The sequence below is a fragment of the Cimex lectularius genome, unplaced genomic scaffold, assembly GCF_000648675.2.
Source record: "Cimex lectularius strain Harlan isolate CLEC.00 unplaced genomic scaffold, Clec_2.1 scaffold160, whole genome shotgun sequence".
Classification (NCBI taxonomy): Eukaryota; Metazoa; Arthropoda; class Insecta; order Hemiptera; family Cimicidae; genus Cimex; species Cimex lectularius.
Window position 1 is genome coordinate 1,447,999 of NW_019392776.1, and position 25,921 is coordinate 1,473,919.

General features: G+C 36.8%; 1 protein-coding gene and 1 pseudogene across 14 annotated transcripts in view; both read right to left on the reverse strand.

The window, feature by feature from the left end:
* Positions 1–25,921, reverse strand: part of LOC106671441 (plasma membrane calcium-transporting ATPase 3) — a 118,758-nt gene that overhangs the window by 53,538 nt on the left and 39,299 nt on the right. For 13 of the 14 annotated variants that reach the window (XR_002910437.1, XM_024227622.1, XM_024227624.1 and 10 more), the window contains one exon: positions 660–712. The gene's annotated coding sequence lies outside the window, so the exon portion shown is untranslated. Of the gene's footprint in view, positions 1–659; positions 713–23,124; positions 23,231–25,921 lie in introns of those variants that run through there. The other variant, XM_014402368.2, reaches the window with a different exon arrangement.
* The window catches only part of LOC106671252, a 32,561-nt pseudogene continuing 20,249 nt past the window's right edge, over positions 13,610–25,921 (reverse strand).

Below are 25,921 nucleotides of genomic sequence, written 5' to 3' on the forward strand. Positions count from 1 at the left end.
AACGTTTCACAATAATTCAACGGCAAAGTAGGCAACAGAGCAGATCAATTATTTAAATCAAGCATCTTAATTTGTTATAATTTTTAATTGACGTCAATTGATAAGTGACTTACTAGGCCGAATTAATTCGACGGCGACAACCACATGTGCAAAACAAGAACAGAACAGGAAAAAATGTGGGAAAACATGTGCCCCGTCGGCCTCACAATACAAAATCTAAAGATAGCGCTAGCCAAACAGGACAAAGGTTTCTGCGCTGGGCATCTAAATTTAATCATTTTCTGACAACTCAAATTATAAACAAATCAATATTGATATTTCTATCAATTTATATGATAAGGCAAACTTTGGTCAGAAATAGTTATACTTGTTTTAGGCCACATTTGTGCTTAATGTCTTAATACATCGTGGCTTCGGTGGGATTTTAAATGTAAAAAAAAAAAATAATAATAATAGGAAAAGCCGTACAATCTGGATCTCAATGTTGTAATCTTCCAGATTTATAAAAAGTTAAAAGATTCTTATGTGGTAATAGAAGTAAGTTTTTAGTTTGAAAATAGTCTTGTTGCATTTTATGTTAATATTTATTTCACACCCACATTGTTTTACGCTCAATATCACAGGGTTAAAATTAATGAGATATAAAAATTCGAACTTACAGTTAGCCTGAACGGTTCTTATCATCGGGTCATTGAGGCGACTTGTGATAGCCCTGAAAAATAAAAAAAAAGCTCATCAAACAATGAACTGGTGGCCGTTGTAATCAATACAATAAATATTTACTTTATAAAAATGAATTGTACGCAGGGACAATGGATAAACAGTGTAGACAAATGATTAGTACAAATTATGGATTATGCAAATAAGGTCAAATAATTGTACATTTGAACAATTCTTGTCGTTGGAGACGTTTGTTGTGCTGGAAAAGAAGGAATTCATTTTTTTTGACGTTGTGAAATACACAGACGATAAATCAAACGGCAAAGGACCCTCTCGTACCTTCATCCAGATCAATTTAGCGCCGGCCCCGATTTCTTAACATGACCTCTTGTCGTCGAATGTCGAAATGCGTGCATAATTGTTGGCTATATTTATATCGATAATTTGAAGGACGTCATTACGAAGGGCGCAGCCATTCTGAGTAGAACAACAGATCAAACTTTCCAATTTTTATCTGAACGATCCAACTATAGTAAATAGACATGCGCTTGTCCTTTCCGGTCTGAATTATCAAGTTGTAGGGCTCTAGGCAATTGGTGTACAAATTGAAAGAGAGATGCGAAGCGATTCCGTGAGAATAGAAGCTGAAATCACGTAGAAAGGAACTTTCATTGACTTTACATGGATCACCGCGCGACCTGTTAACATCTGTATATACTGTGAGTGTAGCCAAGCGATGTCGTGCGATGCCGCGCAAGTAAAAGCTGAAATCTCAAAGAAAGGAGCCGTCATCGACTTTACAGGGATCAGCATTCTACCTTTTTCATACTACGAGCTATGCAGAGCAATTCCGCGCAATATAAGCTGAAATCGCAACGTAATGAACCGTCATCGACCTTAAATGGACTAGCGTGCTATCTGTATACACTGTGAGTGTAGCCAAGCGGTATCGTACGATAATGCGAAAGTAGAAGCTAAAATCGTAAAGAAAGGGGGCGTAATCGATTTTACATGAATCACCGTGCGACCTGTTAACCCTGCGACTGTAGCCAATCGATGTCGTGCGATACTGCGGAAGTACAAGTTGAATTCGCAAAGAAAGGAGGCGTCTTCGATTTTACATGGATCACCGTGCGACCTGTTAACCCTGGGAGTGTATGCAAACGATGTTGAGCAATGTAGTGCGATACCGCGCAAGTAGAAGCTGAAATCTCCAAGAAAGGAACCGTCATCGACTTTACAGAGATCAGTATTCTACCTTTTTCATACTACGAGCTATGCAGAGCAATTCCGCGCAAGTATAAGCTGAAATCGCAACGTAATGAACCGTCATCGACCTTAAATGGACTAGCGTGCTATCTGTATACACTGTGAGTGTAGCCAAGCGATGTCGTGCGATGCCGCGCAAGTAAAAGCTGAAATCTCAAAGAAAGGAGCCGTCATCGACTTTACAGGGATCAGCATTCTACCTTTTTCATACTACGAGCTATGAAGTGCGATTCCGCGCCAGTAAAAGCTGAAAACATAAAGAAAGAAGCCTTCATCAACTTTACATGGACTACAGTGCGATCTGTTTACACTGCGATCGATGCTGGGCGATTCCGCTTGATAAAGTTCCTGTGATTTATCTTGAAGTTGATTCATTCGACAATTCCTCTTTGTTTCGTGGCTGTTGGGAATTTTATATAAGGAAAATTTTGAATTTTATAGAAAATCGCCATATATGGGTCCCGGTGTGACATGAATTGACTGTGAATCACGGTGGCCCTGAGTTCTTAGAGTACTTACACATTTTGCTCCAGAACACCCAAATTTAGCAAATCCCCAAGAAAAAATCTTTTAGCCATTTCAACCGTCGTTTATATGGTTATAGTTTAACATATTTGTTAAGGCGAGTATATTTTAATTATGTAGAAGGTTTTATAGTGACTAAAATAAACCTGATCAATATACGGAATTTGAAATGTCGTCCTAAGCTAACTCCCTTCAAAACCGTTTCTAGAAAGACTGGAATTTTATGCCTTAAAAATGCAATAAAGACAGCCGGTGATAACTGTAAAGAAGCGAATTATACTTATTTAGCGTTTTTGTGAAAAAGTTAGTGTCACGAGCGGGATTCGAACCCACAACCTTCGGCTCAATATGCCGCTTGCACCCACCACTTGAACTGTCGTGACTTCGATCCACTCGGACACCAATTCCCCATCTCAACCTACAATTGTTAACACACCTTTGTTTCAATATTAAATTACAATAACAAAACTACAAAATTTTGCACGGAGGTTTTAAGAGATTCCGATCGTAACAAGGGTTCGAATAATTTTTTGAACTAAGAAAATGAAGTGTTATGATGTGTATAACATTAATGAGCTTGCAAATCGCCCCCCTACTGTTTACAGAAGGTTTTTAAATGTTTTTATAAAATAACTTCTAAGTACTGAAGAATCGGTGTTTTATGACGAATGCACTTTTCTCCAAAACTCATAATCATGTTTAAATAATTCTTTCATTATTTTGTAGGGCAATAATAGAAAACCAATCTTGTTAAGGGAGATTTTTCAAAAATATCCAGGAACGTAGAAATATTTTATTTTTATGCACAAAAAGTTGGTAAAGTTTTGCGTTTTACGTTTGTTGCCGAAAATGAACAATTCTCCTTTTCAACAAACCTATAAATACGAATTTATGGCTTACTTAAGAACAATAAAATAAAAAAATCGTTGGTTGTAATAGATCAAATAGATTTTGAGAAAACGACACCGAAAAATGGCAACCTTTTGAACTTTGAATAAGTGCAGAAACACGGTAGAATTTTGATTTTTTTAAAACTCTTTGACTGAAAGTACAGACTGTCATGAGAAAGAAATCCGCATCAAAGTTGAAATTCATCCAGTAGAAGTGGAATTAAAAAAGGAAACAGGAAATAAAACCATCTTTGCGTCTTAAAAAGGGTCACTACCTTTTTAATAAATTACAGTTAATTATTTATTCTTGATCTTCTGCTACATAATATTAACAAGATTATTTTTTATACCTGTATATTTAAAAAAAAACCTGAGATTAACTACCAAAACTTACTAAAATTAACTGGTACATCCTTGATACATTAAAAAAAATATATAACTATTTTTTACGAAGGTTTGCAACAGCAGAGGTCATATAAACCCTCAGGGGCCGGTATTTTTGAAAAAAACAAAAAAACATTTGTAAATATGTCGGGTTCGAATGCAGGGCCGCTGGATTCGAACCCGGGACCTTCAGTGATGAGCGCCGAGTCAACACTTAAACGTTGTGGCCACCGACGCCCCCCCCCCCAAAAAAAAAATATATATATAACTTTTGTTTTGTATTTTTGTGTATATCAGCCCTAAAAACTTCGATCATAATGTATTATGGATCTATTCAGCTAGATATGTTGTTACGGAGTTATTCTATAAATTGAACCATTCGGAGTGAATATTTCTTTATAAAATTATATTTTAATTTAAAGTTTTTTGTTTTCTTATAATGGCGTCATGTCTATGACATTAGCCAAGAGAGAGTGTTGATGAGAGGGTGAGAAATTCCAAAATTCCAGGGGAGGCGTTGGGAATCGAACTTACGACCTAGTATTCTACAGGTCTGCTGCGTTAATCACTCGTCTACCCCCATTCTCCCGATTTAAATTAACGAATTATACTAAAGTAATAAACTGATTTAAAGTTGGCCAGCTCAATGTGAAGAAGGGTATTCGGATTTTTTTCATTTCCAGATGAATAAGACAAAAAGCCCTGATTAAGCCTGGAGGTCCATCCCAAGCTGACGGATTTATACCGTCCACCTCATCGTTTTAATGAAGGGGGGAAAAGGCGTATTAGAAAAGGGCCGGACCCCTAATTAATTGAAAATATTCCGCGGCTAATTGCCAATACTGAGTGAGAAAACAAGGCGAGATGAAAAATAACCCTAGGCGTTACGCACCTTTACTTTAATTAAAGGAGATAGAGTTAATTAACGAGCCTGCGTCAAACCGGCGAATGATAAGCACGTCTCATTGGCAAAATCGTGTTTCACCGGATACCTTTTATATAAAAAAAGCCAATGAAGGTAGGTGGAATCATAGAAGAAACAATATGAAATTACCTACTGCCAAATTTAAAAAAAAAAATTAAAAAAGGGTTGGTATAGTTACAACGACAGTCCGTTTTGATTCTTTAATCATGAGTTCACTTCGTCTGGCACCTCTGAAGTTCATTTTTTTATGGATCCATTCTGAGAACGAAGAGTCTATGTTTGATCATAAACCAGTAGGTCTGCTTGTTCATTACCAAAAATTCCATTGTGCCCTGGGACCTAAGGTTGTATTGTTTTCATACGTTTTGGATGTGACCTTTTTATGTGCTTGACCCTTGCCTCTTGGGTCAGTTTGGATGTCTGATCGTATGAGGATTTTTTGTCAGTGTAACCTCTTTTAAGAGTTTCTATGATTCAAGTTTTGATAGCATTTAAGCTTGACCGAGGTGTAGTTCCCTAATGAGCTTGATTGCGTTCATTCTCTGCTTGATACCCCGCACACAGGATATTGCTAGGCTGTTATGATTTACCAGGTTTTCTTGGATTTACTTATACTTATTTTATAAGTCCAATTGGATGTGCTAATGTTTTTGGAGCCACTTGGATGTCTGATCTTGTCAGTTTTAAGACATCCGATGGCATAAGCATAAGTATATGTAATTCAACTTGAAAGATCGAAGTGTATTTCGCTAATGAGTTTGATTACTCGCATTTTACTTGACTTGGTTTTGTGGCAAGATGTAAACCATATACACTGGGTAAAGTTAACGGACGTAGAGCGGGATCAAGCCGCTGAGGTGTACATGGGACGACCTCCCATCTCACTCAGACCTTAACAGCTATTTGATTTGGATATTTGATTTTCTTCTGATTTCTTCTTTCACATTGTAGTCTTTTCAACCTTTATAGAATGTTGCGAATGATGTTCTCAGGGCAACGTTTCTATTTCAAGAATGTCCCCATACTATTTGTCTGTGGAGTCTTTATGAGCTTTGCCTAGTTTCTCCTTGTATAGTTTCCAATGGTGTTAGGTTTGCTGGTTTTTCTAAGGAATGCCTGCAGTCAACAAGCTAGGCGTGATTTTTGCCTAGCTTGTTTTTATTGAGCTCCACCTCATTTAGTCCACCTGATCCATAATATCTTAGGCTTTAGGCCTTGTGTAGCCAATATGCAATTTCTGATTTACCCCCAAGATTTACCAGGGTTGTTCTGTCATTAGTAGTTTTACCTTTGGTTTTGTAGATGATGGGAGTGAGTGGTTGACAATTGGTAAAACTGACGGCCGTAGGTTGTGATCAAGCCACTAAGGTATTTATTTATGCGACGATTTCGTATCTCACATAATTAGAGCAAAATTTGCTCGAGTAGGAGCGTAAGTTGCAAAAAAAGGAGCCGCCATCGCGTGCGACCTGTTTATGCTGCGAGTGTAGCCACACGTCGTGGGATACCTATATAGTATATAGTAAATAGTACTGAATAAGAAATCGCAAAGAAAGGAGCCGTCATTGACTAAGTATTCGATTTTCTACTAATTTCTTTCACTTTGAGGTGAGGTTCTGGTTTCTTATATAGTCTCTTTTATTATTATTAGTTTTGTTTGTTGTCTGTCTACTTCTTCAGTAAAGGTCTCTTCGTCAGCTCTTCCAGAGAAGCGAATTCCGTAGAAGTTTATTTTTATTTAGATCTAAGACGATTGGAATCGCACGTCGCTTTAAATCAGTCTGTTCTTTCTGCTTGATTTTCATTACATTGATTACTACGGATTCACACGAAGCCCTGTTAATCGATCAAACGTTTTTATCTTTTAATACGGTCCAGGGACGGAAGGGAAAATTGCGCAGAGTGTATAAGATTGAAGCGTTCAATCCACGACATTTCCACTTCATGAAATCACCGGATCTAGTTTCTTCCATTGAAACATGGTATTTCAATTAATTTTCTTTTACATTACTCGACTCGAGTGAGATCCATTTAATTAAATGAAAGCTGAGCGCGGTTCATATAGAATTCACTTAGAAACCTGGAACTAGGGTAGAAACTTTCCCTGAGCAATCAACTTAAAAACGTTTATAGATTTTTAAAAAAATAATTTTCACGACTGTTTTTAAAGGAAAGCTTGTATGGTGTAGGGCGGAAGATCTTAAACTTCCATCAATAATTTAAAAAGTGAGTGAAAAAAGAAGGTTTTTATTTGAAATTTAAAACTAGAATTAACTTCATCAAACAAATATAATGTCGATAAAGAATAATTGACTTGTATTGTTCTGAGCGGAAAAGTCCTCAGTAGTGTCACTCCGATGTAGGCAAACCTAAGTTAAACAATGGTCACTCGCTATCACTCGAGTTGAGATCACGCGGCTATCAGCTTTTTAGTCGGCGGTGTGGAGTATATGGAAGTATGATAGAGGAAAGTTGGATTACTAAGGGTACTCAGTGAGATATGAGTGGATATTGGTTGTATATTGATTTGATGGCGTGGGAAACATAAGGGTTGTTGAGGTCATGGTTAAAGATACGATTGGACACAGAAAGAAGCACACAATAGAGGGTTTTGGAATGGAATGATTTTCGATAGGTGTTGGATACTATGGCTGAGCCACATATTTCCGTACGTTCATGTCGGTTTGGGTGAGTCATGTGTTGTAGAGTAGTCGTGTACAGTTAAGGGACAGTTTGGATCGTCTGTCTAAAAGTCGAGAAAGAAGTTTGTATCGTTTATAGAGTACTTTAAGCCTAGTATGCGAGGCATTTGTAGATGTATAGTCCTAAGTAGCGAACACAGTATGGAGGTATACAGGAGGAAGTACTGCCGCCGTAATGTTAAATTAAAATACTGGCATTTGTTTTCATTTATTTTTTATCCTCCATTTTTTCAACCAAGGGGTCAAGGATGTAAAGGTGAGACAGTAGGGAACGGAAAGGACAGGATGGTGGGCAGGATTACAGTGACATCTGCGAATGTGATGAAGGAAGTATTTGGGTAATTAGGTTTCTTAGCAGTTTATATTATGTATGTTGGACCAAGAACATTACCTTGGGAGACTCCTGCGCGGGCAGGATGGATGAGTGAATAGGAAGAACCGTGTGCTACCCAGAAGTAACGGTCGGCAAAGTAGGTTTTTATGATAAGGTATTAGGTACCAGGGAGGATGGCTTAGAGTTACGAACCATCTCAGCATGCCAGACCCGATCGAAGCTTACGCAACGCCGGCAAAGATAACGTCTGCAACACTGTGGCATTGTTGAACTGTATAGTGCTGTAGAACGGGTTAAAAAATAAAAAATGTCAACCGGTGCAAGTTTTAAATGCATTTCTAGTATAATGAACAGGTCATCTCTCTCGAATGCAGTTCCGACTGATAAAAATATATCAAACCATCAACTCAGTGATTTAATTACTGTTCAATTGCCAAATATCCTTTAATCAAATTAATTGAAATAACAAGGTAGAATAGCAATTGAAATTGGAATTTCTTAATTGATTCTGAGATCGAATTTCACAATCATTATGGGCTTATCGTCTGGTATGGATGGGCTGTTTTATCATTGATGTCAGTCTCAAATGCAATTAATTTTGATTTTATTAGTTTTTCTAATGCTTATGACGACCTGAGCGTCAGTATTTGAAATAAACTAAATGAACGAGTAATTATTCCTGTGTTAATTTAACGTAATTGCTTAATAAATAAAGATCCTGCCATTTTTCCATATTCAAATAATTCCAAAGGTCCCGGAATCCGAACCCATAACAGCCAGGGTGGCAAATATGAGCCAGACGCCCAGAGTTAAACGAATGAGCTTTTGAAATATGAAAAAAATAAATTTTTAAAATTTAGTTTTGCCCCTGTCGAAATAATCTCTAAGATCTGGGGTGGTTCTATGACCAGAAAATTGACGAATATTTTCAAGGTGCTTGAAGTCCACCGATCATATCCTTGCAAAAGGATAATCTAAGCAATCTTTAAAGGTAATTTGGTCTTTATAGATCATTTTTGGTCAGTCTACCTTAGCTGCCATTTCGGTCCTGCTGCCAGATTGTACAAGAGGGAATGCAATGCCAGGCGATTTTGGGTTTCTTACCATCTTATAGTCCTACTGCCTTAGCCTTAGCTAAACTGTGTCTCTTGGGCTTAAAAATTAATGTCCCTTTTGTTATTCAGCTGGTTTGGTTTATTAATTTAATATTAGTTAATAATTAGCTAAATTAAATTAGGAGATCACGATATCCCGGTGGTTAGGGAGTTTTAGACTCTCGGCTCGTAGACCTCGCGGTCATGGGTTCGATTCCCACCGTTCGCCGTGGGAATGTCTGTCCCCTCACTTAAAAAATTCTGTTTATTCTCTGTTCAAATTATAAGATTTTTAAAATTTAGTTTTGCCCCTGCCAAAAAAAGCCCTATGTTAAGGAGTTCTGTGACCAGCAAATTTACATAAGGCACAAAGCGTTTTAAGTCCACAGGTCATATCCTTTCGAAAGGGCAATCTACGCTGTACTTAAACGTAATTTCGGCAGACGGTTTTTATCCATGCCGTTATTTTATGTTAAGGCAGATGTTTTGTTTTGTAAACATTTTTTGTACTAATAAAATAATACTTAAACGTAATTTGGCCGGTACGATTATTTTTGTTCAGCCAAGCCTTCCTGGAATTTCGAAACACTTTTGATATTGTATTGCCAGGCGATTTTAGGTTTCTCGTCACCTTATAGTCTTAAGGACTTAGCGGTGGCTCTTGGGCTGAAAAATTAAAATGCCCCTTTTCATAATCAGTTGAGTGACTTTAAAATAGTTTATTAGTTTAGTATTAGTAATTTTTTTAAATTAAATTGAGGGACGCGGTAGCCAATTTGTTAGGGCGTTAGACTGTCGGTTCGTAGACCTCGCGGTCATGGGTTCGATTCCCACCGTCCGCCGTGGGAATGTCTGTCCCCTCACTTAAAAAATTCTGTTTATTTACGTACCATATGGTAAAGAAGAGCATAAAATAAAAATAAAATTAAAACCAGTAAAGATCGTTGAGTTTTCTCCGAGAGGTCTGCGGCGAAAGTGTAGTTGGGATATCGATCATTTTTTATCTTATCCAAGGTCTGGTCTTTTGACACGTTTCTGCTTTCCGCCATCTTCACTGGTGGGTAAGGATATAAGATGGTGAGAAAGCTAAATGCGTTTGACAGACCAAAACAGAGAGGTTGAGCTTGAATGTGTGGAAAGATTTTATTTTTCAATAGTTTAGTCTGTTTATCCGCTTTTCGCCTTTATATTCTATCTGTCAGCGTTATCATATTCCAAGGAGGCTTGGCAAACCAAACATGATATTTAACGATCAACTTATCTTTAAAGAATATTCAGATTATCCTTTGACAAGGATCTGATCATCCGACATCCATCATGTTGGCGTAGGCACACTTCGCAGAGCCAACCGGAATCTTTGACACCAGTTTATAAAATGGTGATGTTAATTGAGACATCTATTAACTCCAGTTGAGTAAAACTGTTGTGGTTATGGATTTTTTTTTTATTTGTTGGAAACCGTCCTGGCTTGGGTGTGGTTGTACCCATTAGAAACCCGGACGCGGCTCTGAAGAATCCTTTTGTCCGTTGGACCGGACAGCACGATTAAATTATTCAACGGGGAAGGCAAAGCTCATACTTTGAATTATAATTGGAAGAATGTCGAAGTGACAACCCGGAGGGATGGACGGTGAATGGGACAACGAACTGGGACCAGAGGGTTGAGTTGGAAACCAGAAATGCCAGATCAAACAATGAGAGTTTTTTTCTTCAATCTACGTTCACCTCAATAAAAGTCTTTATGACTAAAGAAAAACAGCGAGAACAAGCGGTTCGAAGAATCGGCAAGGAATCGGATGATCTGGCTTGATTTTCACTTTCATAATTTGACTTTATAAACCTTAATAGTCACAATAGTGAGTGCAAGTGTTTGCTGAACTACTGTCTTTTTCCTTTTAAAATACTTTGGTGACTGCATCCAAAACCTCCAAAAATCAGGAGAAATTCAAAGAACAACTGCTACGGTTTAGTAGGACGGAGTAGGCCCATGAATACCTTAGTGGCTTGATCCCACTCTACAGCCATCCGTTTTACCCCGTGTTTCATCACAGAATATGTTAGACAAATTGAAAGAACTGGACGAATTCCAGAGGTGCGAGACACAATTAACTCATAATTAAAGAACCCTTTTACCACTTGCATTGTATGGTATACCGTTGGGCTCCAAAACCAAAACCGGTTCAGGTATATTTTGTCCACGCCCAAAATATTAGGATCAACCTCATAATTACAGCTCTTCTTTCAAGCCGAAATGCATGCTACTAATGTTTGTACCATAGGAATTCTTAAAAGTGACATAAGATCAGACAGCCAAGTGGCCCAAAACGTGTTAGCACGTCCAATTGGACTTATGATCAGTTAGTACACCCAAAACTCCCAAAACCTGGCCAATCATAATAGCCTAATAATATCATGGGTTCAAGAGCAACAAGCAGACCATATCTAAAGAAGGATCATCAAGATCGACTACAGTCCTGAAACCTGCGATCGGGATAACAAGATATGTTTACACGAAGGAGATTGAAACGGAATATAAAAGTGCCAGACACAGTAAACTCATGATTAAAGAACCCTCGTCAAAACTGGCTAACACATTGCTACAGCTAAACAGGGTAAAACACTGGGAAGTGATAGGACTTTATGCCGGTTATTGGTATCTGAGAAAACATCTATATTATGGCTGTATTTAACAATGAACCCACTTGAAGGTTATGCAATGAGGAAAAAACTGCCATATTATCTCGGACATGTCCGCAACTGATCAATGGCGGCATAATCTAGGGTATGATGGGTATGACCTGGGAAAAAGACTTGCAACAACTGTCAATTACCTTCTAATTTTTAAAAGAAGGATAGAGTTAGTTGTCGGAGGAATACCAATCCCAAGCTTTCAAGTACCCTTATCATCATCATCATCATTCTACGTTGAACATAACATTGAAGTGTATAGGTAGGGTTTTGTACGAACTACAGAGCATGTCGCACTGCTGCCATCAAAATGGGACTATTGTCTCTATTGCTTCTCATGTATGAGTTTTAGGACTCTATCCTGCTTTAAGCTTTTTAAAGAACCTAGAAACCTAGTCCTTACCATTCACAGTAGCGTATAATAACTGTGGTTTACTCTTGTTCTTGGCAGAATATACAGACTGTTCTCTTCAAATAGAAATATTTTTAAGTGTTTGTTGAGTCGGCATTGCCCTTAGGAGGCTTAGACATAAAACTGACTTGAATTCGGCTCGGGCTTACTGCAGGTCTGTAAGTTTAAGCAAGACTTTTACATATCCCAGGGCATCTACGCCTTTCAATACCTTACCCGGTCTTATCTCAGGTGACGCTTACAACGGGAAAGAAAGGAGTTTCGCGTATGTCATATTTATACAATTTAGAATTGTTGACACGATTTCCTTTTCTTTAAAGCTCAGCGAGTACTGCTGGTGGGGCGTCAGACCTGACTATAAAGAACAAACTATCATTGTACAAAACTTCGACCCATTGGGACATACGAAGTGGAGCTTTGAGGAGTCAAGCCATCTAATGCCCAACTAAGCCAAACATTCCAATCAAAAGTCCCTAGAAGAATTTTCCAATCCTTACTACGCTTCTAATTTTACTATGCTCAATGACCCTAACATTCTTTTTCAAGTTTCACTCCAATCTTTCAACCCGTCCTACTGATCAAGCCCTTTCCTTTCAGTCCAAGTTCCCTCCAATGCAACCAATCTTTTCAATCAGATGTCCTCAGTAGAATACTCCAATTTCCTTACTACTTCTGTGATCTCACTATCCTCAATGACCTTCATCCTTCGTTAGATAATTGATCCGTTCCTACTTTCTCAACTTTCAACCCGTTGTACTGCCCATGCCGTGATTACTAAACACTTTCATCTCAACCTTCAAGCGCATTCAATCCTTTTAATCAAATGCACTCAGAAGAATTTTCCAAGCTCCTTACTACGTCTCTAACCTCACTATGCACAATGACCCGAACGTTCGGTTTAACCCATTCTACTGCTGAAGCCAGCCTCTTCACTACCTTCGATCCCAAGAACCGTCACGCCTAACGACGATAGGTCGAGACCTCCTTACCCTTAATCCGGTGACAGATTGAGTGAGTCTTCTTATAACACAATATATCCTCCGGGTGCGTCCACAGTGTTAATGTTGTAAAAAGAACAATTCGTACATGATGCAAATGAATATTTATTTTAAAAAAAGTTTAGCTGAGACTTTCAAGTCAATGCCTTTTCCCTGCCCACACTTATTTAGTAGTTAATTTGTTACTAATCCAAACAATAAAAAACCTTATTTGAGAAAATTATGGATATTAATTGCAAACAAATTAATGGTTATCTCACATACTGTAAATTTCCTTCTCATGGCCGTCAGTGAAATCATTCAGAAAAATAGCAAACAGTCGGGGGTTGAGGAGACATCCCAGCTTTAGACAGTTTGTTATAATGAAATGCTTGTTTTCGTCCATTCTTCATTCACACCGACGAAGTACAAACTTTGTATGGAATATGGATATTGATATATCTACCATAAGAAAACAACTGAGACATCAATCGTTTAATCTACAGAAATGATGTAGGGTTGAATAAAAGCTTAAAGAGATATAACCTTGACAACGGACGACAGCTCGGATTGCGTTTGAATTGATGTGACCATAAGTCATAGTGTCTTCAGCTTTTTCATATCTGACATTTTATCAATTGGCGCGGTGAGCATAATTTCGGGCATAATAATCGACACTGAACCGGAAATTTTTACAGTCTAATTAACCCAAACATTCCTAGTATTTATTGTTTTTTTAACATTCGCAGAAATCTATTGTCACCTGAGAATGGAATAGTGAACAAACTCTCTTATCTTGGTCCAAGACACACAGGACACGATAATAAAGAAGAGGCTGATAGACTAGTAAGTGATAGGTCCTTGGCAGCACCAGTACCAGAACCCTTCTGTAAAACTGTTCAAAATTAATACCTGGTGGAACAATATCCCAGAACAGAGATTAAAATACTTTATGAAAAAGTCCTGTTTAAACTTATTACAGACCAGCTGCACAAAATCCAAACAGACACTCAAGACCGTTGAAGGTCTGCTAACCAGACATTGCCGACTCAGGAAGCGCTTAAAAATCTGTTTCAGCCAAGAAGAATGGGAAACCTCAGTTCTTTGCTACTGTGAATACCTGGTAAGGAAAAGGTCCAGCTGGATAGTGACCTCTAACCCATAAGCACAATACTATTTTGATGGTACAAGATACTTTCCTATCCTCAGTATCTCCTACCTCAGCAACTGGTTATCGAAGACTATTCTAGTTGTTTACTACCATTAAATTTTTGATGCCTTTGATGTTATAGTGATCAATTAATTAGGTTATATTAATCAATGATGATAACAATACTTGGAAGCGGGGGTTTGGTTTCTATAAACACTGCTGACTTTTGATTTATTGTACGTTTGCCAGTTCCTTAGTTCAATTCATTGACTGTTATTCATGCAGTTTCCCTGGTCATATTTGTACCAAGCTTGTCACCAATTGGTATTCACTTGCACTCCACCCTCGTGGCTTATTGTACTTTTCCGCTTTTGAGGGAGGCCATTGTAGAAAACCCATTGCCGCACCAAGGAATAGGGAATGCTTTAGTTTGACTGAGTCAGCAAAGCCGGACTGTCTTACTTTTTACATTTTCAGGTTTTGAATACATATCTACTTCTTCGCCCTCGCGCTTTCTCTTCTTTCCCCTTGGAGTAGAATCATCTTCGGTGTCTTGGTCAACCTGGAAGCTCTTCCTCTTCAATATCTTCATCTTCCTCTTCTTTTGAACCTTCACCATCATAATCATCTCCTTCAATTCCTTCGTCAAGGTTATCCTTGTAAACGGCTTCCAAGCCGAGTTCCTCTTCTTCTAGACCTTCAACGACCTCTTCTTTTTCCTGATCTTCATTCTCTTCTTCTTCACTCTCTGTCTTCGATTCCGTTTAAGGAATTACCCTCCTGTTCTCTATATTCAGCTTCTTTAGCGTCAAAACCATCTAAATATTTAAAGCAAGGAAGGAGCTTGACAATCTGTTCACGATAATTTTCTATAGTAGTGACATCTTTGTTGAAAAATAAATTCTTTGAATGGTTCTAATGTTTCAAGATCTGTGATTTTGTTTCCACTCAGGTTCAAATATATGAATTTAGGGCTCGTCTGAAGAAGGTTCAAACCATTTGAAATACGGTTGTCGCTCAACTCCAACTTCTGCAAGTTTGGTAACTTCGGAAAACCTTTGAGACTAGTCAGCCCTACATTTATGAGCCGGACTGGCTTCGTTTTATTGAATGTCTCGACAGTGCTGACTCAGTAGGCACATAAAAAAATATTGGTAATGGCAGAAGACTATGTAGGATCTGCTAAAAAGAGAAAGAAACCATCGTATATTTTATGTTATTGTAAAGGCCTAATAAGAAGTTTTCTCCTCACGGGCAAATAAAAAGTCAGTACAGAAGACATAAGAGACGAGTAGTGTCAAGGCTAATAAAAGAACATAAAACTAGATAGCGAGCTACTAAAATCCATATGTGGAGGGGCAGTCTGAATATGTTAACCTTTCAAATAATCCAGTTTATAAGATGAGTTTATTAGTATTTGCTCTGCTTTGTAATGTTTTTGCGGTCAACTTTTTTTTCAAGAACGTTGTACAGAAAAGAATTTTCAAGAAGAATAAGAATAAATTGAATGTCTGATACCTGGTAGGCATTGAAAAAGTAAAGTATTGATTTCCGACCCTGCTCGCTTAATCTAAAAATAATATTCAAAATAAATTTAATAAATAAATGCTGTTCCGAGTTTCCTAGGGGTATTGAGTTTGCATGAAGGAATATCACGTGACCCAGTGATCGTTTTAGGCGTTAGCTGTGACCTACATAACGGACCGGGAGAGCTTCTCACCCCGCGCAGGGCCACCTCGGCCGATGTTGTCCCGAAATAAATCCACTTTTCCATAATGCATAGGGAAAACATTATATAAAATTATACAATGTCATTTTGGCCGAGGTGATTTCACGTTTGTATCCACTTTCACACCGATCGATTCCGAATTACGATGGGATGATATGATCTAAGGTGGTTCTGGACGGAGACCCGATCGTGTCAGATGGTATCGACGTTTCGGTAAAAATTAGAGAATTGTAAGTGGGATTCTCCTTGGGAGGATTCGCCTCCCGCAAATGGCCCAGGGCTATATTGATCTACCTAGGAGCCCACCGAGTGAACTTCACATTCAAACGACCTCAAATATATCGGTCGCACTCTCACGAAATCCACCTCTTTCGGCACGTAAAAATATTTAGCGTAAAGACGGGTGAAACGTAATATTCACGGGTGAAAGAAAATCGTTTGGAAAAACCTTACAGGAAAATAAATAGTAATTGAAATAAAAAATTCCAATCCAGATTTACATGGATTTCATGGTCGGCGATAATCGTCGAATGACGAGCTCCACAACAAAACGGGTTTGTTAAAACTATTCGCCACGCTCAACAATGTAATAATGGAGCGAGACAATGAAAATATACACTAGTTATAATATTTTGTGACTTGTAAATAAAAAACATGCTAGGGTGCAAGAAGTTTGACCTTAAATAAATGTTTAAATAGTAATATTTCATATTTAATTTGTAAGTTGAATTTTCGTATTGACAAGTATATATATCTAATGCAGATTTTCAAGCTACTTCCATTTTTTAAAGGTATTTTATATGATTTATTTACACAGTAATCGCTACTAAAAAGTATTGGGAACTATAATGGCGTTGAACAACTTGAGTTTCAACTCTGTTTTTTTCTAAAGAATAATTTTTTAAAACGGAGACATATAGAGAAAGAGAAAGAGAAAGAGAAAGAGAGAGAGAGAGAGAGAGAGAGAGAGAGAGAGAGATTAATTGAATGATTATCGCTTTAATTAACTATCACTGAAGGTTTGGTCTCTAGGACTACTCTTACACCTAAAGTGAAATTACAGCAACATGATAATAAATGGCAATGAGAGAGAGAGAGAGAGAGAGAGAGAGAGAGAGAGAGAGAGAGAGAGAATGTGTGTATGTGTGAATGAGTGAGAGGGAGGGAAAGGGAGAGGGAGGGAGAGAAAGAAGAAGCAGAAAAAAGATACAGAAAGAGTGAGAGAAAAAGAGAGGAAAAGAAAAGGAAAAGAAAGAAAGAGATAGAGAGAGATAGACAGAAAGATAGATAGATAGAAATAGATAGATAGAAATAGATAGATAGATAGATAGATAGATAGATAGATAGATAGAGAGAGAGAGAGAGAGAGAATGTGTGTGTGTGTGAAAGATGTTTATAGTTAAAGAGTAAGTGAGGGTAACAAGTGAGTGTTTTTGAGAGGTATAGATCGATAATATGTGAGTGTGTGAATGAGTGAGAGGGAGGGAAGGGGAGAGGGAGAGAGAGAAAGACAGAAAGAAGAGGTAGAAAAAAGATACAGAAAGGGTGAGAGAAAAAGAGAGGAAAAGGAAAGGAAAAGAAAGAAAGAGATAGATAGACAGAAAGATAGATAGAGAGAGAGGGCGATGGAGCGGGAGAGAGAGTAAATAAGAGTACGTGAACGAGTGAGTGAAAGAGAGAAGGAGTTAGAATGTGTTCTGATATAGACATATAGATGAAAATTAAGCGAGAGTGAGCGAGGGAGAGAAAGACCGGCAGCCCTACGGCGTCTGTAAACAGAGAAGGAAATGTAGGTCAAGTTGTTTGATGACTCAAAGATACCGACTTGTGTGTAATGTGAATGAAAAAAAAGAAACCGGTTTGACTCACAAGGTTGCAATTTGTTAGATGGGCGGCATTTTAAATCCGGTTTAAACAGTCACATGTGCCGTGACGACTTCGCGATGACATTGGCGGCCAGTCGTAGGACAGACATTATTTATAACCCAATTCATTTACCACTAATTGTAAGACGTCCAATCAAAAAAGCCACATTAATAATGCCAATGGGGGGAGGTCAATATTCTTTAATTACTAATGCTACTATTGACTGAATGCTAGTACAAAAGTTGCACTGTTTTGAATTTTTTTTTTTTGGGGGAGGGGATGTACAATGGCAATTTGTTCCTTTCGTGGATTATATAATTATGTTTTAATCGTTTGAAGATGTATGAAATTCAACCATATTTGTCACATCTCAAGGGTTAATAAACATAATCCAAAACAAACTATAGTTTAGATATGGCGACAATTCTTCTGTTGAAAAGCGCCAAAGCATAATGCTGTTTATAGTTCAAGTTTACCAAATGTTTTGAAAAAGGGAGGAGTTAAAAAAAAAATCTGATGTCGAAATAAAATCGTCATAAAATATTGATTTTATCGTCTCCCTAAAATTGTCGAAACTTCGATTTAGAACGACCTGCTTGTTCGAAAAACATGTTTAAAGATGCTAATAGAATCGTATTTAATTTAAGGAAGCAATATTGAGGCATCGATCAGAGTTTAGTAATGGCAAAAAAAAAAAAATCAATCAATGATTCAACGAGATGGATTCCCAGAAGCGCTCCATCATACAACAAAAACCTACCTGTAATTTCTTATCAGTGATACATGTGTGTGGAAAGAAAAAAAATTGCACGGCGTTACCCGAGGCATTGTAGGGGAAATTTACATACTTTAGATGACAAGATACTATCCGGGGAAACAATCTATTTTATATAATAAATTGTCGAACCCGCAAAAAAAGGCTCCCTTGTGGATTGATCTCATTTAACATGACAATCATACACGCACACAAAATTGACCTGACATCAATATATATAAATTCAATAGGAACTTAAGACAGCCCGAAATATTACGCAAAAATTATTAAATACTATTTTATTAGGTTTCGTGGTCCGCTTGACCAAATAAATTATTTTCAATTAATTAAGGTTTTGGTTGAGAAAAAAAGTCGTCACAAGCGGGATTCGAAGGTCGTGGGTTCGAATCCCGCTTGTGTCGCCGACTTTTTTTATCTCAACCAAAACCTTAATTAATTGGAAACTAAATACTATGTTAAAACCGATACTGAACGATATTTTCAATTATGAATAGGCGTATAATTTCATAGTTCGTCATTTAATTTAATGGGATTTGGCATTGGTACAGGGCCAACCGGGCTGTAATAAAACTTTCATAATTTAACCCCCTTTTTTTAACGCTCGGACGTCAAAAGACGAAATTACCCAGGAAACGAGGGAACCAACGTTATGGAATAAATGAAGGCGGAGGGTTGGCGTAGGCGTCATAAACAAAAAATGTGGTTCACAGCCATTACAGGATAATGTTTAAAGCGCACCCCTAATATTTTTATAAGCTCCAATTTATACTGCGATAACACTTTTTACATAATCATAAAATTGAATAAATTAGGCAATTTGAGAAGTATATGTATGAGAATGTAAAAATGTAAAGTTCCTGTTTTAAAATGTTTAACGTCCAAATGCTCGTTGGTTGTCGAAAACGAAGGGTCAGAAACACTTTAAAATACCTTTTTTTCATATTATTCTCAAATAACATTTCATGAGTTGATCCGGGATTCGAACCGAGAACGACTAGCGTGGCAAATATGAGTCGAACGCCCTAACTCCCCTCCCCCTCCCAAAGATTTAACGAAGACTTTTAAACAACAGGTCTTAAATTCTCAACTGACCCCACTTAGAATACCTATTTTCAAATTAATTCAAATAAAAATCAAAGGGTTGTCCTGGGATTCGAACCAAGAACCGGTGGCGTATCAAATATGAGTCAGACATCCACTCTACCATTGCCAAATGGAGAATGAATGAGATATTTCAAATATAAAAAAAATAATATTTAAGAAATTTAGTTTTACCCCTGCCAAAGAAAGCGTTCAGCTCTTGGGTGGTTATATAACCAGCAAATCGACGAATCTTTTCATCGTGTTTTAAGCCCACCAAGCAGATCCTTTGAAAACGATTTCTAAGCAATCTTTAAAAGTAATTTGGTCATAGCAGATCATATTTTATATACGGCGGTCCTCGGTTCAATTTTGAAATCGCTGTACAGGAGGAAAAACAGAGGGAAAAGAGGATAAAAAAAACGACCATTCAGGTCTGCTCAACCCCAATTTATTTAGTCTGTCGTAAGCTTTTAGTTTCTCACTATCTTATAGACTTACCCAGCTCTAAAGATGGCCGAAACGCGTCCGTTGAAGGCAGACCAAAAATAATCGATAATGGCCAAATTGCGTGTTCATTAACCTGCAGACGGCATGTTGAAACAGGAATCTTTACGGGTTATTTTTATGTAATTGATTTTTTCTATAGCCAAGCTGGTAAGTGAATGAATAGAATTTGTTTAAAGGAGGGGAAAGAAATTTCCTCGGCGAACGGTGGGAATCGATCCCTCGACCGGCAGGTTTACAAGCCGCAAGTCTAACGCCCTAACCCTTGGGTCCCTCAATTTAATTTGGCTAATTACTAACTAATAATAAACTAATTTAAACTCACCCAGCTGAAATTTAATTTAAAAAAATTTAAAAGGGAAAATTTAATTTTTCACCTCAACAGCCACCGCTAAGGCCATTAGGGGTATAAGATGGCGAGAAACCTAAAATTCCCTGGCATTACAGTGTGAAAGATGTTCCGAAATTTCAGGACGGCTACGATACGAAAAACGATCAGTAACGACCCAATTACTTTTAAATATTGCTTAAATTGTTTTTGAAAGGATAAGTCTGTGGACTTAAAATACTGCGACTTACGTGAATTTGTGAATTTGCTGGTCATAGAAACACCTCTAGCTTAGAGCTTTTTCTAGCAGGTGCAAAACTCAATTTTGAAAATTTAACATTTTTCGTATTTAAAATACCTCACACATTCTTCTATGGGCGGTGGCCGTCTGGTTAGGGCGTCCAACTCGTATTTGCCACCCAAAGTGGTTCTGGGATCGAACTCCGGGACAACTTTTGAAATTTTATTTGTGAATAATATGGAAAAGTAATTTACCTGACAGGAATTCTTTTACTTTAACTTAATGAAACGGTATTTTTTAAGGGATTGGTCATAAAATCCAAAGTCGACGGTAGGAATCGAACCCTTAACCGCTTGATTGCCGCTGTCTTGTCTATAAAGGTTAAACTTTGTACGCGCTTCAAATAATATAAACAATTTTTGACATGGATTTAGATATTTAAAAAAATAAAATAAAATAAACTCATCAAAGAAACAGAATCGATGAAAAATATTCCGACAATCATCGCCCGAGATGAAAACGTTTATTTCTTGGAAAACACCCCTGGCCCTTTTCGCTTTTATGTACCAACTCGACCATTGTACTGCTACATGATTTCTAACAAAAGGTAATTTTTTTTCGACTTTTTTTAAACAAATTTTTTTTTACACGTGCTCGTTTTCCTTTATTTCTGAACTGAATTTTACCCGGGTTGGTTGTCACAAAGGTGTATTGATTTTCTTTTTGTATTTTTTATAACAACCAATGTATTTGATTTAAGCGCCCTGCACTGTACATCGCAAATAACAAGCTATAGACTTCCTTCAAAGTCATATAGGTTCAGGTCATAATGGCCAATTACGGCCACTTTCACTAAGATGGTGGCCGTTCAAATCAATCACGCCAGACATATAAATGTGTACACTATATTGAGTATGTGCATATGCATATGTACATCATTGTAAATAACATAATTTTTGCTTCTTGCATTTTTTATGCAGCTGTAAAATAACTATAATCCAAACCTACAGTTCTAACGAAAATTTATCTATGCGTGTCTCTCTCACTTACACACTATCAGTCTTTGTTAAACTTACTCATTTTCTATCTTTTATGACCTCCCGGTAAAATGTTCTAACAATTCAGTGTTGAAATTGAATTCTTAGCATTGTTCTTCGTCTTCGTTTCACTTTTACCGTGTTTTATGATTTAGTATTTAAAAGGGTTCGCCATGAAAGTTAGAAATTCCCGAACCATTCAACCCTCAATTTTCACGGCCTATTTGTCCCAAATACTTCCCCCCGACGTGCTGAAGATTAATTAATCGAACAACATAAAAAGACCTTTCAAAACTTTTCCTATTGAAAAGATGCCTAAAGAATTAAAAGAAAAAGGTACTATATCTGTTTTGCAATTTAGCGTTTTGTCGAAAAATGGTAATAACAATTTTTGTTACAATGTACCTATATTGAAAAACGGGTTTTTTTTTACTGTTAACAAGTGGGCAAAAGTTCAATCAAATTTTATTGTAAATATGGGTTTTCAAGAATAAAATATTCAAGCAAAATGTGTGGTTTTCAGTGACCGTTACTTAATGATTATTTGGAGGTCGAGAGATGCGGTCCGGTGTGACGTAGGTTTTAGAAAAACATTTTCTTTATCGTGCCAACGTTTCGATCTTTATTGAGATCATCTTCAGGTTCCTGAAAAAAGCCGGTCTTCAGGATGGCGAGTTGTAAGTTTTTGAACGAACACCAGAACATTTGATTCACAAAAAAAAAAAAAAAAATTGGAACCACTTTTTTTTTTGAGGGTTCGCAACAGCAGAGGTAATATAAACCCTCAGGGTGCCGGTGCTTTAAAAAAAAGCCCATTTGTAAATTTGTCGGGTTCGAATGCAGGGCTGCTGGATTCGAACCCAGGACCTTCCAGTCCACCTTCCAGTTATGAGCGCCGTGTCAACGTCTAAACCGTTGCAGCCACCGACGCGCCACTGGAGCCACTTTTAAAGCTCCAAATCCAATGAAATCATTTTCATTCTACGCTGGAAAGTCTTGTTTAATCAAAAATTATAACTCGATTATAACAATTTTTTTACGAGGGTTCGGAACAGCGGAGGTTATATCAACCCTCGGGGTGCCGGTGTTTTTGAAAAAAAAATTTTGTAAGTATGTCAGGTTCGAATGCAGGGCCGCTGGATTCTAACCCGGGACCTTTACCGTGATGAGCGTCGTGTCAACGCCTAAACCGTTGCGGCCATCGACGACCCCAATATTACAATTTTAGTTACCTACTTTCAAAAACCATAGATTTATGTTACATTGTCCTTTATATTCATCCTCGTAAATAATTACTGGGATATCTAGACGAGATAACACGTTCAGGGTTCCTGAAGATGATCTCAATAAAGATCGAAACGTTGGCACGATAAAGAAAATGTTTTTCTAAAACCTACGCCACCCGAAAGCATCTCACGACCTCCAAATAATCATTCAATAAAATATTTATAAGTGTAGGGTTAATAACTAATATTACTTACTACTTATTACTCGAAAAGTTTTTAATTTCAAAAGATAGTTCTTACGAACAGAAGAAAACAAAGAACTTACTCATCTGATATTCTATGTCGAGTATCTCCGTCCTCAAGGCTCCATCCATAATCCGTGTAACAATGCACTGGAAACTAGAAACCGTACGGTGTCTCGGCGAAACTACAGCACCGGTTAGCCGGTATATTTCCGTCCTTTGGTTGGAAAAAAAGCGGACCAGTAGGTGAAAAAAAAAGCGTGACTCGACTGCCTAATTCTACTCTGAGATCACGCATGTCCTTGCCAACGTTTCATAACTAAAAGTAGTAGAAGAGTGGGCGCCCTCGGCGGCACTCCCGTCTTGTCCGCGTAGCCCACATCGTGCAGAACGTGGAATTCACTTTGTTTGTATATTTTTCGATTACCAGTCTATTATCGTCAAATCAACTTAAAACAAGATTTAGACAGAAAAATATTTCAAACCGAACACCCAGGGTTTCAGGGGACACAGGGTAACATAAGTACTAGTGAACATAAGTAATCAAGCCATTCTGAAAAATCTTTTGTAAATCATTCGTAAAAAACTGAAAATAATGAAATTTAGTATGTACAAAATAAGCTTTTCTGACGTGTACTAGCTTGATGGGAAGTATGATAGGCTTGACTTAAAGCACAATAATAAAAAAAGACGTTTCATCTGACTTGAATACGTCGAAGATCAACAGCCATCACGGACAAAATTTCTAAAGTAGTTTTAGAAAATGCTTCTTGCGAGTGAACTCAAAAACTACGCAACCTAGGAAAAAAATTTAAACCACCTAGGAAAAACGTTAGATATTGCAAAAAATCGACATTGCTTTATGTCAAAAATGATTTTTGATTTTGCCATTTAAAGTAACAACAGTTTTTCGAACAGATAATTTTCCTGATTTTCTGTTTAACTCACTTCTACTCAATGGATTTGCATTTAGAAGAATGTTTCTTTTTTAGGAGAGTCTGAACTTTCAGTTCAAGCTTAAACTTCGAAGTTCAAAGTTCAACCTCGTTTCGATACTTATGCAAGGTCATTAAATTGCTAAGAAAAGAGGCCCACAATTAGCCATATTTCGATGCCATTTTATCAAAATCTATTCGGTCTATTACAACCTACCTTTTTTGTTTTATTTTTCTTAGGGTATTACGAATTTTTAGTTATCGACTTTTAAAAATAGTGAAACGTTAATATTTCTTTTTGGTATTTTTTTTTTAAACCGCTGGCTACAAGTATTTGCGTATTTCTGCTTTATAAAATGAAAAAAGTATCGTTTCAGTATGATGAAGAAAATAGTAGAAATGTGTACCGAAAAGTGAAAAAGGACAGCTCTATTTGACAAAATTTTGCACATTTTCTTAATATAAAAAAATTAATTTTCTGATACATTTTCTCAAAATCTATTCAGTCTATTAAAACGACATTTTTTCGATAGTATACTATAAATTAGACACTAGAGTTAACAAAAATTAAAATTCTTTCATTTTTGTCAATAAACTAAAGTTGTGACAAAATTTTACACCTGTTACAATACAAAGAAAAATCTATTGGTCTACTGACGGGTGGTTTTTTTTAAACCGCTGGCTACAAGCATTTGCATATTTTTGCTTTATAAAATGAAAAAAAGTATCGTTTCAGTATGATGAAGAAAATAGTAGAAATGTGTACCGAAAAGTGAAAAAGGACAGCATTGTTGGACAAAATTTTACACATTTTCTGATACATTTTCTCAAAATCTATTCAGTCTATTAAAATAACATTTTTTCATTAGTATACTATAAATAAAAATTATTTAATTTTTAACAATAAACTATCTTTTTGTTTTTTTTTCTTATCGTACTACTAATTCTTATTTATTGCCTTTTAAAAATAGTCAATCGTTAATTTTGCTCAACAGACGTAAGTTATGACAAAATTTTACACCTGTACTTTATACAAAGAAAAATCTATTGGTCTGCTCCTGGCTGTTTTTTTTTACCGCTAGCTACATTTTACTGCTACATTTTACTACTTTTGCTATATAAAATGAAAAAAGAATCGTTTCAGTATGATGAAATGTTCTGTAGAAATGTGCACCGAAGGTTGAAAAAGTACAATTTCTTTATTTCTTGATCTTTTCCTTTGCTGCCCATTTATCTATTCGGTCTATTAAAACCAATTTTTTCCTTAGTTTACTATAAATTAGACATTAGAGTTAACAATTCCTTAATTTTTGACTATAAACTATTTGTGATACAATTTTACGCCTTTTCTTTATATCAAACTAAAAGCAAAAACAAAAAAAATGATTTCCCTGCTTCTGGGTAATACGCTCGCTATGAACGTTTGTGTATTATTGGTTTATATGGTTTATAAAGTGGGAAAAGAACCGTTTCAATATGATGAAGGCAAAAAGAGGAAATGTGAACTGAAACAAGAATTTTCCGCTCATCGAGCTAGAATCTTTCCCTCTGCCCGATTTACTCCATAAAAACTTAATCAAAATAACACCGATTCCTCTTGAAGTTGTATATGTTTTATTTTGGAATTTATTTTGATACATAATATACATAAAAAGCCGGTCTTCAGGGTGGGGAGTTGAAAGTTTATGAGCGAACACCAGAACATTTGATTCACAAATTTGAAAAAAATATTCGAACCACTTTTAAAGCTCGAAATCCAATGAAACCATTTTCATTTTACGCTGGAGAATTTGTAGTTTAATAAAAAATTTCGATTATTACAATTTTAGTTACATACTTCCAGGAACCATAGATTTATGTTACATTGTCCTTTATATTCCTCCTCGTAAATAATTACTGGGATATCTAGATGAGATAACACGCATGACATTAAGACAGTTTAGGC